Here is a 19,864-nt window from a genome sequence, read left to right on the forward strand (position 1 = left end):
AAAAAGTTTTATAATATCTTCAAGCTATAAAAAACAGAACACAAGGAGCACCTGAGTGGCTCAGTCAGTTAAGCGTCTGATTTCAGCTCAGGTTGTGAACTCATGGTTCATGGGTTCAAGCCCCGTGTAAGGCCAGTGCTGACAGCTCAGAGCTGTAGTCTGCTTTGGAGTCTGTGTCTCCCTCTAACTCTATGCCCCTCCTCTACTCATGTTCTCACTCTCAAAAATAAATAAACTAAAAAAATATTAAAGAGATTCAGGCCAACATGGTGGAGCAGTAAGGGGGATCTGTACTTCCACATCTCTCAACAAAGAAGGGCTGAAGCCAAAGGACTTTGAACCCCAAAAATCTGGGAGAAAAAGAGACAGAGTCTACCAGGGAGACACTGGGAAAACCTGACAGGCTATAGGGCTACTTCAAGGAACAAATCTAAGCACATCTGGTGGAAAGTCCAAAACATTACTACAAGAGGGAAATAAAATAACCAAAGTCACAACAAGATAGACCAAGTAATACTATCCAAAAAACACCTACTAAAGGGCCAGGCCCTGGACAATGTATGACCCCCCCCCCATTAACACAGCAGTGCTCATAGATGCAAAACACATAACAAGCTTTTAAAACTCATAAGGGAGAGAAAACAAGCCAAAATGACAAAACAGAAGAATTCTCCTCAAAAGATTTTCCAGGAAGAAGTGACAGCTAAAGAGATCAACACAGATATAAGCAACATAACTGAACAAGAATTTAGAATAATAGTCATAAGATTAATCAATGGGCTTGAAAAAAGCATAGAAGACAGCAGGGAATCTATTGCTGCAGAGATCAAGGAACTAAAAAATAGTCATGATGAATTAAAAAATGCTATAAATGAGGTGCAAAATAAAATGGAGGTGGCCACAGCATTGATTGAAGAGGAAGAGGGTATAATAGGGAATTAGAAGATAAAATTATGGAAAAAGAGGAAGCTGCGAAAGAGAGATAAAAATAATCCAGGATCAGGAGGGGAGAATTAGAGAACTAAGTGATTCAATTAAACAGAACAATATCCGTATCATAGGAATTCTAAAAGAATATAAAGAGAGAGGAAGGGGTTGAAGGTATGCTTGAACAAATCATAGCTGATAACTTCCCCAATCTAGGGAAGGAAACAGACATTGAAATACAAGAGGCACAGAGAACTCACTTGAGACGTAACTTGAATCAATCTTCTGCATGACATATAGTGAAACTGGCAAAATACAAGGAAAAAGGGAGAATTCTGAAAGCTAAGGATAAATGAGACTTCATATACAAAGGTAGACACATAAGGGTAAAAGCAGACCTATCTACTGAAACTTGACAGGCCAGAAAGGAATGGCAGGAAATTTTCAATATGGTGAACGGGAAAAATATTCAGCCAATAATTTTATCCAGTAAGCCTGTCACTCAGAATAGAAGAGATAAAAGTTTTCCCAAACAAACAAAAACTGAAGGAATTCATTACCACTAAACCAGCCCTACAAGAGATCCTAAGGGGCACTCTGTGAGTGAAATGTTGCAAGGACCACAAAGTACCAGAGACATCACTACAACCATGAAATCTACAGATAACACAATGACTCTAAACCCAAAATCTTTCAATAATAATACTGAATGTAAACGGACTAAATGCTCCAATCAAAAGACATAGGGTATCAGAACGGATTAAAAAAAAAAAAAGATCCATCTATTTGCTGTCTACAGAGACCCATTTAAAATTTTTTTTAATGTTTTTTAATTTATTTCTGAGAGAGAGATAGACAGCGTGAATGGGGGGGGCGGGAGTCAGAGAGAGAGGGAGACACAGAATCTGAAATAGGCTCCAGGCTCTGAGCTAGCTGTCAGCACAGAGCCCGATGTCAAACCCACAAGCAGTGAGATCATGACCTGAGCCGAAGTCAGACACTTAACCGACTGAGCCACTCAGGCACCCCTACAGAGATCCATTTTAGACCTGAGGACACCTTCAGATTGAAAGTGAGGAGATAGAGTACTATCTATCATGCTACTGGAAGTCAAAAGAAAGCTGGAGTAGACATACTTATATCAGACAAACAAGACTTTAAATTAAAGACAGTAACAAGAGATGAAGAAGGGCATTATATCATAATTACAGGTTCCATCCATCAAGAAGAGCTAACAATTATAAATGCCTATGAATCAAATTCGGGAGCACCTGAATATATAAAACAATTAATCACAAACGTAAGCAATCTTATTGGTAAGAAAGTGGGAACTGCAAAGGACTTTAGTAGTCCACTTTCAACAATGGTCAGATCATCTAGACAGAAAAATCAGTAAAGAAGCAATGGCCCTGAATGATACCCTGGACTAGATGAACTTGACAGATACATTTAGAACTCTACATCCCAAAGCAGCAGAATATACTTTCTTTTTGAGTGCACATGGAACATCATCCAAGATACATCACATACTAGGTCACAAAACAGCCCTCAATAAATATAAAAGAATTGAGATCATAGCATGCATATTTTCAGATCACACTGCTATGAAACTTGAATCAACCAAAGGGAAAAGTCAGGAAGACTTCCAAAAAAGCATGGAGATTAAAGAACATCTTACTAAAGAATGAATGGGCCAATGAGGCAATTAGAGAAGAAACTTAAGAATATATGGAAACAAATAAAATGAAAACACAACAATCCAAATGCTTTGGGATGCAGCAAAGACAGTCCTAAGAGGAAAATGTATTGCAATTCAGGCCTAATGCAACAAGAAAAATCCCAAATACAAAATCTAATAGCACACCTAAAGGAACTAGAAGCAGAACAGCAAAGACACCCCAAACCCAGCAGAAGAAGAGAAAATAATAAAGATTCGAGTGGAAATAAACAATAAAGAATTTTAAAAAAGCAGTAGAATGCATCAATGAAACTAAGAGTTGGTTTTTTGAAAAAATAAACAAAATTAATAAACCTCAAAAAGACATCTAGGCAGGCATCTCAAAAAGAAAAGAGAGAAGACTCAAATAGATAAAATCACAAATGAAAATGGAGTTATTACAACAAATCCCTCAGAAATACAAGCAATTATCAGAGAATACTATGAAAAATTATATGCCAACAAACTGGACAACCTGGAAGAAATAAACACCCACACACTACCAAAACTCAGGTGAGAAGAAATACAAAATTTGAACAGACTCATAACTGATGAAGAAATTGAATCAGTTATCAAAAATCTCCCAACCAATAAGAGTCTTGGACCAGACGGCTTCCCTGGAGAATTCTCCCAGACATCTAAAGTAGAGCTAATACCTATCCTTCTCAAGCTATTCCAAAAAATAGAAATGGAAAGAAAAGTTTCAGACTTATTCTGTGAAACCAGCATTATTTTGATTCCCAAACCACACAGAGACCCAGCAACAAAAGAGAATTACAGGCCAATATCCCTGATGAATATGAATATAAAAATTCTCAACAAGATACTTGCAAATCAAATTCAACAGCATATAAGAGGAATTATTCACCTTGATCAAGTGAGATTCATTCTTGCGCTGCAGGTCTGGTTCAATATTTGCAAATCAATCAGTGTAATACCTCACATTAATAAAAGAAAGGCTAAGAACCATATATGATCCTGTCAATAGATGTAGAAAAAGCATTTGACAAAATACAGTATCCTTTCTTAATTAAACCCTCAAAAAAGTCGGGATAGAAGGGACATACTTAAACATTATAAAAGCCGTTTATGAAAAACCCACAGTTAATACCATCCTCAAGAGGGGAAAAACTGAGAGCTTTCCTCTGAGATCAGGAACATGACAGGGATGTCCACTCTCACCACTGTTGTTTAACGTAGGGTTGGAAGTCCCAAGATCAGCAATCAGACAACAAAATGAAATAAAAGGCATCAAAATTGGCAAAGAAGAAGTCAAACTTTCACTTTTCGCAGATGACATGATACTCTACATCGAAAACCTGACAGATTCTAGCAAAAGTCTGCTATAACTGATACACGAAATCATCAAAGTTGCAGGGTACAAGATCAATGTACAGAAATCGGTTGCATTTTTATACACTAATAATGAAGCAACAGAAAGAGAAATTTAAAAAAATTGATCTCATTTACAGTTTTACTGAGAACCATGAAATACCTAGGAATAAACCTAACCAAAGATGTAAAAGATCCGTATACTAAAAACTATAGAAAGCTTATGAAGGAAATTGAAGAAGACACAAAGAAATAGAAAAATATTCCATGCTAATGGATTGGAAGAATAAATATTGTTAAAATGTCAACACTACCCAAAGCAATGTAGACATTCAATGCAATCCCAATAAAAATTGCACCAGCATTCTTTCAAAGCTAGAACAAACAATCCTAAAATTTGTATGGAACTACAAAAGACCCCAAATAGACAAAGTGATATTGAAGAAGAAAACCAAAGCAGGAGGCATCAGAATCCCAGATTTTAGCCTCTACTACAAAGCTGTAATCAAAGTATGGTATTGGCAAAAAGCAGACACATAGATCAATGTAATAGAATAGAGAACTCAGAATTGGACCCACAAATGTATGGCCAACCAATCTTTGACAAAGCAGGAAAGAGTATCCAATGGAAAAAAGACAGTGTCTTTAACAAATGGAGCTGGGAGAACTGGACAGCAACAGGCAGAAGAATGAAACTGGACCACTTTCTTACACCATACACAAAAATAAATTCAAAATGGATGAAAAACCTGAATGTGAGACAGGAAACCATCAAAATCCTAGAGGAGAAAGCAAGCTACAACTTCTTCTTTGACCTCAGCTGCAGCAAAATCTTACTCAACACATCTCCAAAGGCAAGTGAATTAAAAGCAAAAGTGAACTATTGGGACCTCATCAAGATAAAGAACTTTTGTACTGCGAAGGAAACAATCAACAAAACTAAAAGGTTGCTGACGGAAAGGGAAAAGATATTTGCGAATGACATATTGGATACAGGGATAGTTTCCAAATTCTATAAAGAAATCACCAAACTCCATACCTGAAAAACAAATAATTCAGTGAAGAAATGGGCAGAAGATATGAATAGACACTTTTCCAAAGAAGACATCCAGATGGCCAACAGACACATGAAATGATGCTTAACATAACTCATCATCAGGAAAAATACAAATCAAAGCCACACTGAGACAACTCACACCGGTCAGAGTGGCTAAAATGAAGAAATCAGGAGACTATAGATGCTGATGAGGATGTGGAGAAACGGGAACCCTCTTGCACTTTTGCTGGTGCAGGTGCTCTGGAAAAACAGTGTGGAGGTTCCTCAAAAATTAAAAATATAACTTCCCTATGACCCAGCAATAGCACTGTTTGGGAACTACCCAAGGGATATAGAAGTGCTGATGCATAGAGGCACATGAACCCCAATGTTTATAGCAGCACTTTCATCAATAGCCAAATTATGGAAAGAGCCTAAATGTCCATCAACTGATGAATGGATAAAGAAGATGTGGTTTATATATACAATGGAATACTACTTGGCAATGAGAAAGAATGAAATCTAGCCATTTGTAGCAACATGGATGGAACTGGAGGGTATTATTCTAAGTGAAATAAGTCAGTCAGAGAAAGATAGATTCCATATTTTTTACTCATATGTGGATATTGAGAAACTTAACAGAAGACCATGGGGGAGGAGAAGGGGAAAAAAATTACAGACAGGGAGGGAGGCAAACCATAAGAGACTCTTAAATACAGAGAACAAACTGAAGGTAGATGGGGGGGCGGGGAGAGGGGAAAATGGCTAACTGGCATTGAGAAGGACACTTGTTGGGATGAGCACTAGGTGTTGTATGGAAACCAATTTCACAATATATTAAATAAATAAATTTAAAAAATGGAACACAAGATTACAGGGAATCCTGGAAAGCCTCTTGATGAAGATAAAATATAAAATGACTTTAAAGGATATGGTACATATTGACCAAAAGTAGGGAAGTGAGAAGGTAATTTGCCCTCCACCTAGATCCACATGAAAAAGCTATTATTTTAAGCAGAATTAGTTTTATAATTCTTTCATTGATTTTCAGGGTCCTTGTTATAAAATTCTTCATTTGCCAATAGAAGTTAAGTGTTTTATTTCCCCAATAAAATTGCCTTTGAGTTGTAATGACCTATTTTAGTTCTATGAGCCATATTTCTGTGAACTATTTAAATCTGAGTGTTCAGTTCTTCATTAACATCCTGATTTACACGCCTCTAGTGCTGTTACAGCTGCCTTATTCCGCAAAGGCCCATTATTCGAAATGCTTTGATGGAATCAGAGACAAATATCCTCTTGCTTCACTGGGCATATGCTCTGAACAACCAGAGATATTCATAAGCAAAAAATGCTTAATAAGTAATACAGAGGTAACAGAACTAGACATTCATAGATTTTTTTTTTTTTTTTTTGGCAGAGATGATACATTGCTGTGAGGCCATTTACCAAATTAAGTGACTAGAACTTGATTTATCACCATTTTATTAACTTGTTACTTATGAGTAGTTTTACTTGGGCTGGGTCCATGTACATAAATTTGTTGCACTTAGTCAAATAATAGATTCATCTCCACCCATATCCAGACATCACAAGTGTTTGAGTGCAGATTCCATATGAAAGTTCTGCATATAATTAAACCATAAAGTCTGCCACCATTTCGTTATGGCAATAGATTCTGCAAAATACCAGGCTAAACATTTGTACTTGTAAAGTGTTCCTGAAATGTGGATACAGATATGTCAATAATCATCAAGGAATCCTATTTTACCATATATTTATAAATAAAAATCAAGTGTGTTTATACTTCAAAGTCAACAAAATCTATAAAAGATGAATAAAAGGAATTCCTGATAAGGGTAATTAATTGAATTGAGATTAGCATCAACATGGACCATGTATTGTGATAGATGCTATGGGGGAGAGCTGCAGTCTCCATTTTCCTCTTATTTCTTTTGGCCAGTGGGATGGAAGTTGAAATAATGTGTCCGACATGTGTTAACTTCCTGAAGATAAGCTCTCTGCCCTGGACTTCTATTCTCTCTCATTGCTCAAAACAGAAATGCAGACGTGGAGGTCAGCCAGCTTCAGCTATGAGCACAACCATGCCGTAAAATATGAGAAAACACCAACATGAAAAGAACTGATGTCCCTGAAAGGCTTTGCAAAGCAAGACTCACCGACCCATCTTGGTCTTTTAGGTGGCAGAAAAATATGTTCCTTTTTCTGAAATACCTATAATTTTCAGTGTTTTTGTTATAGCACTTCATAATATACTATGAAAATAAATGGGCTTTATGTATTACCCCTCATTTGGTCTTTAACACAACCAGGTGGCATGGGCATTATCTCTATGTTAATGTTCAAAACACTAGGCAATGTGATGATCAAGTCTTCAGCTCATATAGAATGGAGAAAATATTTGAGTACACAACTTATGCCTTTTATTTATTTTTTTAAAAACACTTAATGCTTATTTTTGAGAGAGAGAGAGACAGAGAGAGAGAGAGACAGAGAGACAGAGAGCAAGCAGCTGAGGAGCAGAGTGAGAGGGAGACACAGAATCTGAAGGAGGCTCTAGGCTCTGAGCTGTCCCCACAGAGCCCAGTGCAGGGCTAGAACCCAATAACCACAAGATCACGACCTGAGCTAAAGTCAGACGCTTAACTCATCAAGCCACCCAGGTGCCCCCAACTTATCCCTTTTAAACAAGCATTTGATTTTTTAAAAATTTATATCCCCCTTTGATTTCCATTTAAGTTGCTATTGAATGCCTTTGTCTCCTCTGTTCCTAGGTGTCTAGCTGCTCCATGATTCCCCTGGTGCTGCTGCTACCTCAGGAGCATTTCTCAGTCATTTCTGGGTTCAGCATTTCCCAGAACTGCAGTGGTGAGGTGTTTTGGTTTGTAATGTGTAAATTTTCAGGATTCATAATAGAAAAACTATATTGAAAAAGTTCCACTTTTCATGAGTTCATGTAAACCAAAGAGAAATAAGTCTGATTGCATTAAAAAGACCAATTCAATGAAATAAATATGCTCTGTTCCTTGTAGGCATGAAGACTGAAATCTGGTTTATTGCACACATTTAAAACTTCCATTCCTGGCTCAGAGTCTTCTTCTTCCTCTCATATATCCTTAGTGACTTATGCATCAATGATCTCTATGGAAACTGGAATCTCAGTTTTGTTTTGTTTTTTTTCTCTGCTTCCAATAACTCTTCTACTCCACCTTTAGCCACCTGCTTTTCTGGATGCACCTGGATGCTGTCATCAGAAAGTGAGCCTTCTCTTCGATTTGAGTTCAGACACCCCAGTATTTCATCATAACTTTCTCTGTACTTCTAAGACATTTGCTGTAGAACCACAAATCCTTTACTGCTACTTCCTTGATACCTAAAACATCGTACTTCAGCTTTTTGCCTCTTCCCTCTTGTCTTTACTACGTTCCTTGTTCAGGTTAAATTCCCTAGTCTATAATTATAATCACACCTTGACAAGCATCCTTGGCTTACTTGCTCTTCTTTCCCTCTGTTGTTACCACCCGAGATAGCCTCAACCCTAGAGAGACCAAATTACTTTCTCTTCTTTGCTTACACCCAAGAAAAGGAATATTGCCAGACAAAACCCACAAAGCACTGGTTTCATTTTAAATTCATATCTACAAACTTCAAACAGGTCCCTGATCTGGCACATCATTTCTGCTCTGTGTTCCTATAAAATTCATTTCTCACTCTATGAAATAATTATTTCACACACTGTCCCATCTTTTCCTGTTTCCTCCGGTTATAGTGGATAAAATCTTCCTCTTTTTTGTTTTCTATATTCCATCTTTCCCTTCTTAAGCAATTGGCTCCTTTCTGTAACTTTTAACCTTTCATTCACTACCCTTTTCCTTCTTTTTATCACTACCTCAGTCAGGTAGAGAGATGCTCTGGCAATACCCCCTGTATTTGCATCATCATTTTTTCTCTTTTTTACTGTGTACCAATCCCATCAATATATAAACCTTGCCAAACCTGCCAAGATACTTCCTATCTTGCCAAAGAAAATCTGCCCTTGATCTCATATGTGCCCCTTAATTTTTCCACATTTCTTTGTTTCTGTTCATAATAAAGTATTTTGAAACTCATCTACTTCCTTCATTTCTTCACATCCTGTTCATTTGTTAATTTTTCTAATCAGTTTTCTGTCCCCACCAGGCTACTCAAATTGCCATTTCTTATGCTTATCTTAATGGACCTTGAAGTATCTTTCAACATAATTGACCACCTTCTTTCTGCTCTTTCTATATACAACTATTAAAATTCTGTGCAGAGCTCAGTTCTTGGTTCCTGTCTTTATGCTTTCTGGCTAGATGAGCTCATCCTTCCTTATGACTTTGAAAATTATCTTTATGCTATCAACTCCCATACTTATATCCACAATCCTGATATCTTGACTTCTGTAACTGAAGAAATATTTGACTTTGCCAGTTACATATTTCACAAGCATCTTAGAGTTAACTTATCCTCAAATAAAACTATTTCATTTCCCCCCAAACCTATTTCCCCTAACACTTCCCCCATCTACTAAAATTGAATCCATTGTTCAATTCAGAACCCTGAAAGTCATTCCTGATATCTCCATCTCTCATAGATTGCATAACCAATCCACCCCAGTTCCACTGGTTCTGTATAATGTATTTCAAATATGTCACTCCACCATCATTGTTTCCACTCTAGTGTTAAGTATTATTATGTTCAATCTGAATGATCTCTTGTCTTCACAGTTTCACTTTGCACCCTTACAATCTATTCATTAAACACTCATATGAGCAAAATATTTTCTAACATAAAACTCATCTATATCTTCCCATTGACTTTGGCAAGAAGCCCCCCCCCTTTTTTTTTTATCATGGTCTACATTGCCTGCCTACAGGTATGCACAGTTGCTTGCCTACTCTCCAAACTCATATTGCATCAGTCTCTCTCTTGCTTCACTTCTGCACTTCAGCCATATTCACTTTCTGATAGTCTATTGTATATGCTAAGAGCTTTCCTATCTCTGGCTCTGCACTTCTCTTTTCTTATAACTAGAATCATCATCCTGGTGTTCCTTGAAAGCTGGCTTCTTCTCATAGTTTAGGTTTAAGTTTAAATATCTTTGAAAGTAACTTCATTTTCTACTTCTTGATTTATGGAAAAATTAAAAGAAGATTTTATTATTGTTGATAATGCACATCAGCCTAAGTGATCTTCACGGCATACAGCCTTTAATATAGGGGAAGTATTATTGAATTTGTTCTATACAGAATAATTTACTAGGAGAAGTGCTAATGAAGAAAAGACTTTATGGACAATTTTTTTGATAAATAAAACTTCTCCGTAAGTATTCAAGGTGAAAGTTAATGCAAGCTTTTTTTTCTTTTTTCTTTTTTTTTTTTTTTTTTTGATTATTCAGGTCATAGTCAAGTTGCTGCAGCTTGTGCTTTGCCATGAAATAGCAAAAAAAACAGTCTGTGTTACGGTTTGCATACTACTATTAGATACTGCACTGTGCTGTTTATTCATTACATATTCTCACTCTAGATTTAATGCTAGAAAGAACCCTAGGGAATAAAGCTAACACTGATATGGATTAAGGTCCTTAGCAAACTATTCGTGACACAGAGTATATAAACAAGTGTGTATTCTGTACAAAGCATTCTTGAAATTCAATGTGATTGAAAATATGTGTTACTGAAGGTTACATTGGAATGGGGCTGCTCTTGTGATAGTAATTAAATGTCTACCTTGCCTTTACCAAACCTTAACAGTTTGGTTGAAAAAATTGTCCAAAGGTGAGGCTGGACTCAGCAGGACTGTAATCTTATTTTCCTACCTTTCAAAAAATACAGTTAGCTCTTTGTTAAAAGTGTAAACAACATAGACATTGATGCTTCAAGTGCTGTCTTTAACTAAAGGAGTTTTGCTTAAGCCAATTTGGACACATTTTTGTCTAATAATGCCCCCTTGTCCTATGCCTGATATTTGGAATTCCATATTCTTACTAAAATTTGGTTATGAATAAGTCATATGTTACAATGTATCTAGAAATCTTATCAGTTTTCCTCTGAATCTACCTCATAAGGATTTCATCTCTTTTTTATTTTTATTTTTAAATTTTTTTTAGGGGAAGGACACAGAGAGAGGTCAGAGAGTGAGGAATACACAGAATCTAAAGTAGGTTTGAGGCCCTGAGTTTTCAGCACAGAGCCTAACATGGGGCTCAAACCCACGAACCACGAGATCATGACCTGAGCTGAAGTTTGATGATTAACTGACTAATCCACCCAGGTGCCCCAGAACCTCATCTCTTTGAAAGAAATTCTATCAGTTCCATTCCTTAATGGCTATGATATTTATTATCTACTAATTCAACATCAAATAATAACAATGTTATGTCATCACAGTCTTTAATAGCAAAAGGTCCTACTCAAGACTCGTTTTTATAAAACTGTTTTGAAAAAGCAGTTTCTATAATTTGATTTTCTCTTTATGAAAGAGCAATGCTAAATGAGTAATCTTAAATAACATAATGTATATTTTAACTAGAACATAAAAGCAGCTTTTATTCCTTTTATTTGTGAATGCACTAATACATGTAAAAATCTCAATTTTAAAGTGATTTTGAATTTTTAATGTTTATATTTGAGAGAGAGAGAGAGAGCACACAAGTGGGAGAGGAGGAAAGAGATGGAGACAGAATCTGAAGCAGGCTCCAGGTTTCAAGCTGCGAGCTATCATGAGACTTGAACCCACAACAGTGAGATCATGACCTGAGGCAAAGTCAGATGCCCACACTGTCTGAGCCACCCAGGTGCCCCTAAAATGATTTTGTATATACCTGTACCAATCAATATTTACAAAATAAACACATTTGCTCTTTGAATCCATATTTAATGAATCTTCACTGAACGTTGTGCTAAGTGCAGATGTCATACACATGATTGTTTTTACATGATGTCAAACACAAAACAATCATGTCAAAAATTAAAGATAACCACAAAACCTTTGACATTCCTTCTATTGAATATCTGTGTAGGCTAAATAGCTGCTTTTATTGGTAGAATAACATGGAAATAATGGTGTACCAACTTCTGAGTACACACCCAAAAACTGACCCAATCATTATGCCATTTCCTGCCTACTCATTTTCTTGCCTCTTCTTTCTCTTGAGATTTGGTCACCATGCTGCGTGGAAGCTCAAAAAAGGCATATGGAAAAACACAGGTAACAGCCAATACCAATATACCATCTGTGGCAGCCAGTCTCTAAAGTGGCCCACAATATTTCCTAATTTCTGGTATTCATGGTCTTACATATATCCACTCACAGTGAATTAAGTTAAACTGTGCTTGACCTATGGACTATTGTAGAAACAACAGTATGTGACTTCTTAAACTTAGTTTAAGTATTAAAAGTATTAAAAGCCGTTGCAACTCTGTCTTGCTCTTTCTCATATCACACTGGGGAAAGCTAGCAGCTGTTTCATAAGGTTCTTCAAGTAGCCTTATAGAGAGGTCCACATGGTGAGGAACTAAGGGCTTCTGCCAATAGCCAATATCAACTAACCATCCATGTGAGTAAGCCATTTTAAAAACAGATTCTTGGGGCACCTGGATATCTCAGTCAGTTAAGCATCTGACTTCAGCTCAGGTCATGATCTCATGGTTAGTGGGTTCGAGCCCTGCGTGGGGCTCTATGCTGACAGCTAGCTCAGAGCCTGGAGCCTGTTTCAGATTCTGTGTCTCCCTCTCTCTCTGTCTATCCCTGCCTCAAGCTCTGTCTCTCTCTGTCTCAAAAATAAATAAGCATTTAAAAAGGTTAAAAAAAAATAAAAACAATAAAAACAGATTCTGCAGTCTCTATCAAGCCTTCAGGTGACTACAGCCCTTATCAATGCTTGACTAGCATAATGCATGACTCAGCGTCATGAGAGACCCTGAGAAGAAATACCTAGCTAATTCTCTCTCAAATATCTGCCCCACTGTATAGAAAAAACAAACAAACAAAAACATCCACAAATGCTTTTGCTTCCAAAGCCACTAAATTTGAGTTAAATTGTTATGTACTGATAAATAACTAACATACCAGCCATTCATAGAAGCAGTCTTGGAAGATGATTTTATTGCTTTAGTTCAGCCACTCCACTGCCACTGTGAGGAACAAAGACAAACCATCCTTGGTGAGTCTTGTCCAAGTGGCAGATGATTATTGTCTGAAGCCACAAAGTTTTAGAGTCATTTGTTGCAAAGCAGCTAATAATTGGAACATACAAGGATCCAGTAATATATATTCCTACTATAAGAGATTTAAACTTACAGAGGCACTGGAGCCTGGAGCACAGAATGGGAGAACCTAACCTAGACACAAGAGTAGAAATTTTGAGAAGGCTTCCCAGAGTAAATAAGTCCTGTAAGTCTGAGTCTTGTAAGATAAGACACTTTTATTCTGATATTTGGAAATGTGGCACGCCCACATGAATGAGTATTATTTCCTTCCTCATTCTTCACTGTCCTTGAAAATCCAAGTTTATAGCCCTCTATAAATATTGATGAATAATAACTATCTTACCAGAACACAATTCTATAAAATTGGTCAGTGTTCTCATACAAAACATAAAGCCAATATTTGTTAGGAATAAACATATTTAACATCTTTGACTGACTTGAGATTTATATTCTAGCTCTAATTATCTATTATCATATTTGTAGAGAGGATAGTCCAGTCCTACCATCATCAAAACAAAACATTTTTATGTTGTGGACAGATCTGGATTCAGAGTGTTTGTTTTTGGAATCTTAATTAAATCCTTGCAATTTCCATAGATTGTTGTCTATCTTACTCCCACTGCTCCCTCTGGGCCACTCTAATCCTTCTGGTTGATAGTGATCAGTGCAAGGAAAGCAATCTAAAAAGAAAGATTCTACAATCATTCTGAACCCAAAGCAGCTTGCACAGGTAAGAAGAAAAAAGAATTGACACCATTTCTCAGATAAAGAGTTCTTTAAGACAGTGATGTCAATATGTAGAACTGGTAAGACCATGTGAATATGTAACTATTCACTTACTATATACCCTAACTTCTAAGCAATGCCACAGGGAAAATAGGTATGTCATTCATAAAAGATTTTTCAAGTACAAGTTCAAATTAAGCATTCTACATTCAATTCAAGTTCTTTCACTCATGACCTTAGTTTTTGTGATGGCACCTACTCTGACATGGTCCTGATTAGACAATGTGTGACTAGTTCTAACTCTAATTTACTTCATTTGCATATAGAATTATTCACCATAATAGCATTACCATAGAGAAGTCCCGCTTCCAGGACAATCAGGAGGGGCGCATGTGCAGCACAGCATATACTCAGTGAAACACCAGCTGTGTTGTTTGCTTACTTCATTTTTGTGATATTAAGAGCACATAAACTTTGTGCAATTTTCTCCTTCTCCTTTTTTCCCCCTTTCCCAAGCAGGCTCTAATCCATTGAACTAGACCATTAATCCAAATGTAGTATTTTTTTTTTCATCATAAAAAGATACAACTTTTATTATTTTAGGGCAAGCAATAGGAACATAATACACCAATTGAAAGTAATCATTTACAGGGCATCTGGGTAGCTCAGTTGGTTAAGCAACTGACTTCAGCTCAGGTCACAATCTCACTGTTCCTGAGTTTGAGCCCCAAGTCAGGCTCTGTGCTGACAGCTCAGAGCCTGGAGCCCACCTTGGATTCTGTTTCCCTCTCTCTCTGCCCGTCTCCCACTCACAGTCTTTGTCTCTCTCTCTCAATAAAGAAACATTAAAACAAAGTTTTAAAAAGTAACCATTTACAATTTCAACATAGGTCAGTTGATTTCTTATATATCCGTATATACTTTTTTTGTCCATTACTTTCAACATTTTGGTGAAGTATACCCTTGGTACTAAATTTCAAAACCAAATCATATTATTTAACCTAATTACCTTTGTTTTTTTCCCTGCTTTTCTCCTTTTAACAGAATCCCCTTTTCAGCAATGTTGTCTATGTGTGTTAAGATATCTCTTTGGCTGCTCTAACAAAGACAAAATAACATTGGCTTAAATAACATAGAGATCTCATGCAAGAATACAAGTATAAAGAGTCCAGAACTTAAATGAAGGATCCATAATCTAGGAGACTGCCATTATCATAGTGTGACTACCATATAGTCTAAGATGATTGCTATTATAAGGGATACATTCCAGCCAATGGGAAAGAGATAAGGAGGAGCAGAGAACATCCTTCCTTCCTTTAGAGACTTAGCCTGAAAGTTGCACATCTCACTTTCATTCACAATTAGAATCAATCCTAGCCTCACCTAGTTGCAAGGGAGATTGAGAGATACAGAACTTTCCTGGAACATGTGACATACCAAAACTTGGTAGTTCTATTGCTAAACAGAAAGAAGTGATAACAGATGTCATCCAATTCTCTGAAAAAGAGTTTCTAATTAGGATTTCTGGGTAGATTTTTATTTATAGTAGATGCTGCATAAATATTTTGAATGGCTATGCAGAATATATGTTAAGATATGATAACAAATAAACCATAATTTTTCTTTCTTCTGAAGCAGACTCATGAAACTCTTAAGACTCTTCTGGTATCAAGGAACAGAGAGCCACTCAAAAGTCTCGTCTCATGAGTCTTAGATAAGAGTGAAAGCAGAAACTTTAAATTAGAAAACCAAATCACTCTGCATCTCTCAAGCACTGTATGGTCTGTCTGTACTCAAGCTATGTCCAGAGTTGGCTGCAATTATCTCTACCACAGCCCCCAGCATGCTCAGACTTGATTAATTTATACACATGCATATATTCAGATAAAGGCCACAATCTTCAGCTTTGTCATGGCCTCCCAGCTGTAGCATACTTTATTAACAAAAATGTCTTTCAGGTTTCAAATTCCTGAAACTGGAATCAGATTGAGCCAAGTTCAATTTTCCAACAATTCCACAAGTCACTGGCCAGTCTATATGTATTTTCTCTGAGTGAGGTATTCACCCAGGGCTTGATCAACATTGTCAGGTGTAATTTTGTTTGTTTGTTTGTCTCTGTTATTAAAAAAAAAAGCTAAGTTCTAAAGGCCATGTTTGTCAAAGGATAGATATTATATTAAAATGAGAGAGGATAGGGGAGATACTGATAACTGACAGTAGTTCAGTCGGCAAGTCATTTGCCATTATTATCTTCATGATATCATCATCCTCCTCCTCATCACCATCATCATCATCATCATCATAGCCATCATCATCCTTAAACACCTATGATTAATTTTGCACTTTGTCAATAGACATTTACACTTCCTGAGACAGACATTTAGATGGAATCCTAGGACACTAGATGGAACTTTGAGAAATACACAAATGCAAATAGTAAACAAATGAGTTTAAAATCACTGAAAAGCTAAATACTGTTTAGTTTCAAGTGCTTGTAAAAGGCCCAAATAATATAATAGGGGACAGGGAAGGGCAATATCAAACTTAAACTCTACCAAGGGAAAAAAAAAAAAACAGAAATGAGAGCTATAAATGAGCAAGGACAGTAAAAAAAAGGAAAACTATGAGTTAGAGTGAAGGAATAATAAGGAAAAGGAAATGCATAAATTTCTGTTGAGAATTGGGTATAGGCATATAGTAAGAGATGCATTTCAAAAACTTTGAAAAATTAGCTTGAGCAATGCTTGCTGATACCAAAAACATAAAGCCCAGACTAGATGATTGTTTAAGAATTATTTAAAGTTTTCATAAAAGTGACATCAAATTTTCCAATATGTTTGGCTTATGCTATCTGAGGAAGCAAGGAAGAATGTATGCTCTTCATAGCCATGTTTCATTCATATATCCCATACACACTTATTGCATGTGTAGTTTATGCCAAGCACTACTGGCCTTCAAGTTGGGCTTTTCAATCAGCAGTTCTTTCAAAAAACTGGCATTGTGTGTGTGTCAAATATTAGTAGATGTTCAAAGTGCTTGGAATATAAAGCTACCTAGAGGAAGAGAATTTTTTCCAGAAATAGTAGCCTCTCATACTCCCTTTCTATGTTTGTTAAGCAAAGACACAATTCTGTGACAAATTTTTGAGCTAATTTACAAATTGCTGAGAAAATGCCAGGGGTATATATATCTGAAGTACTGATTCTAATGAGAACGGAGACAAGTTTCTTATTTATTTAATAACTGTAGGCAGTCAATAAAACATTTCAAATTTAGGAGGTCTTTTCTTACATGTTTATGATTTTGGAAAGAAAGACTAAATTTTAAAAATCAATGGATTTTATAGATACTGTGATGGTTAATTTTATGTATCACCTTGACTGGGGCATGATGTTCAGACATGTGGTCAAACATTATTCTGGACGTTTCTATGAGAGGATTCTTGAATGAAATTAATATTTAAGTCAGTAGATATTCAGTAAAGCAAATTGCCCTTCATAATTTGAGTGGGCCTCATCTGATCAGTTGAAAACCTTAACAGATAAAGACTGACTTCTCCCAGGCAAGACAGAATTCTACCAGAGGCTGCCACATTTGCTTTTTCTTGGTTCTCCAGCCTTATGGCCTTTTTGACTTGAACTGCAACATCAGCTCATCCTTGGTCTAAAGACTGCTCGCCCACCCTGCAGATTTTAGACTCCTCTATAATCGTGTAAGCTAATTCCTTCAAATAAATCTCCACTTATAAATCTCATTATAAATGTGTGTATGGGTAGGTATGTGGATATATGTGTGTGTGCATGTATCATACTGGTTTGTTTTTATGAAGAATACTGATTAATATAAATACAAACATGCTTTATATTGGTATTTTTACCTCATTCACTTATGTTTAAAATTACAAGCATTTTAAGTTTGAAAGCTACATTTCAAGTGTATTCATTTCTGAAGAACTGTTTTCAGTTTGTCTAAAGAATTTTTTTTTTCTGATACCATTTCCAAAAGCAGGTATTTTGTCTTCCTATTGAATATTACACAAAAACTTCCAGGATAAAAAATGATGGCTTATATATTCCCTAGGAGAAAATAGTGAAGTGTTTTTTATGGTCCTTTCCACAAAAGATAGTCTTGGAAAAATTCCTGTGAAACTGAATGGATATGAACCAAAGATAGATCTACATGTTAGATCTAGTACTTATACCTCAGTTTGGTTGATCTTTATCTTTTGCTGAATTAAGTAAATTAAAAATTACTTAAAAATTATTTACAGAATTAAGTAAAACAATGTTATTTTTACAAATTCATGAATCTTTACTGAAGAGATCTATGTATTTTCATTTTCCTTTTTTTTTAATGTTTTATTTATTTCTGAGAGAGAGAGAGAGAGAGAGGCAGCATGAGCAGGGGAGGGTAGAGAGAGAGGGAGACACAGAATCAGAAGCAGGCTCCAGGCTCTGAGCCAGCTGTCAACACAGAGCCCGATGGGGGGCCGAACCCACGAACCGTGTGATCATGACCTGAGCCGAAGTTGGACGCCTAGCCGACTAAGCCACCCAGGCGCCCCATGTATTTTCATTTTCCTTTGCTTTTAGCCTTACTATTACTATTGATTTCTTTCTTTAAGACATACTACCCCCCTCCCAACATATCCATCACTGATTAGTTTTTAGATCTACTTGTTGTTGTGTCCTTGCATCTTTGGATCATAACATTTACGGAATGTGTATAATAGAAATGGTTTGAAAACACACATGTGACTCCAAGTTCAACAAAATGAGAAAAATGAGACTCAAGTGCCTTTATCATCCATTGGTGTCTCTGGTAAAGTCTCCTTCTCCCCCACCTCTGCCACATTTATTATTCATACTGATGTTTACTCTATCCTCATGAGCTAGAAGTGTCACTGCTATTCTTCTAGATTCTAATGGTGACCTGAAGTTCTTAATGTCTCTTATGAGGATGGTTTTTCTCAAAATTCTACCTCTGGTCCTTTTCCTCCATATTAGACTCTTCAAAAGATGACCTCGCTACTTCAATATTTCTGTCCTATCATCATATCTTCTACTAAAGTTTCAGAAAGGCTTGCTTTAAGCTCCTTGTTTCTCCTAGCACATCTCACTTTAGGTACTTGGGGTAATTTCCAGGGAAGAGAAAACAAAAGTACATCTGTGTGACACCCACTTTCCTGTCAATAAATGTCCTTTACCACCAAGTAAACAAATTCTCAAGATGTGTTCAAAAGTTTTTAAACTCCCTGAGCTTTAGAGATATATTTATCTACTCTGGGGATAGGCCTTTATATCCCATTTTATTAGAGAGTTTTAATCCAGGTGTTTTGGAGCCTATTGTCTTTATTCTGGAGCCCCTTGTCCAAACAGTATGTCCTTTTGGGCTGCTGGATTCCTTTAGAAATGGAAATTTTCTCTTTAGCAGCTTTATCCTCCACTGAATTAACCCAGATACAGGTGTTGGTTACACAAGACCTTTGTTAACTTCAAACTACTGAGGTTTCACAGAACCCCTAAGGCTCTCAAAACACTCCTGTCATTAAGAGATGACTGAAAACCAGCTTTGTCAGTTCTCAATCCCACTGCTTCCTATCATTCCACATTAATATTATGGTCTAGTAAGAAATTGGTTATACAGTAACCCCTCATTTTACTTGAATTTTAGCCCATATTTTCTTATGTTTTGATATGGTTAATTATCAGAAAAGATTTTGGACAAATAATAAACTGAGTCACAAAGAGGCTAAGGAGCTAGGCCATGAACAATGTTAAGTATTGGAATTGGGAGATTATTTTCATGCTGGTTATGTGGATGGTCCCACATTAGGTTCTAGGTATATGTAAGACAGAAAGGTAAGAATTGAAG

Source organism: Hyaena hyaena, unplaced genomic scaffold, assembly GCF_003009895.1.
Source record: "Hyaena hyaena isolate Hyena2069 unplaced genomic scaffold, ASM300989v1 scaffold_1944, whole genome shotgun sequence".
Classification (NCBI taxonomy): domain Eukaryota; kingdom Metazoa; phylum Chordata; class Mammalia; order Carnivora; family Hyaenidae; genus Hyaena; species Hyaena hyaena.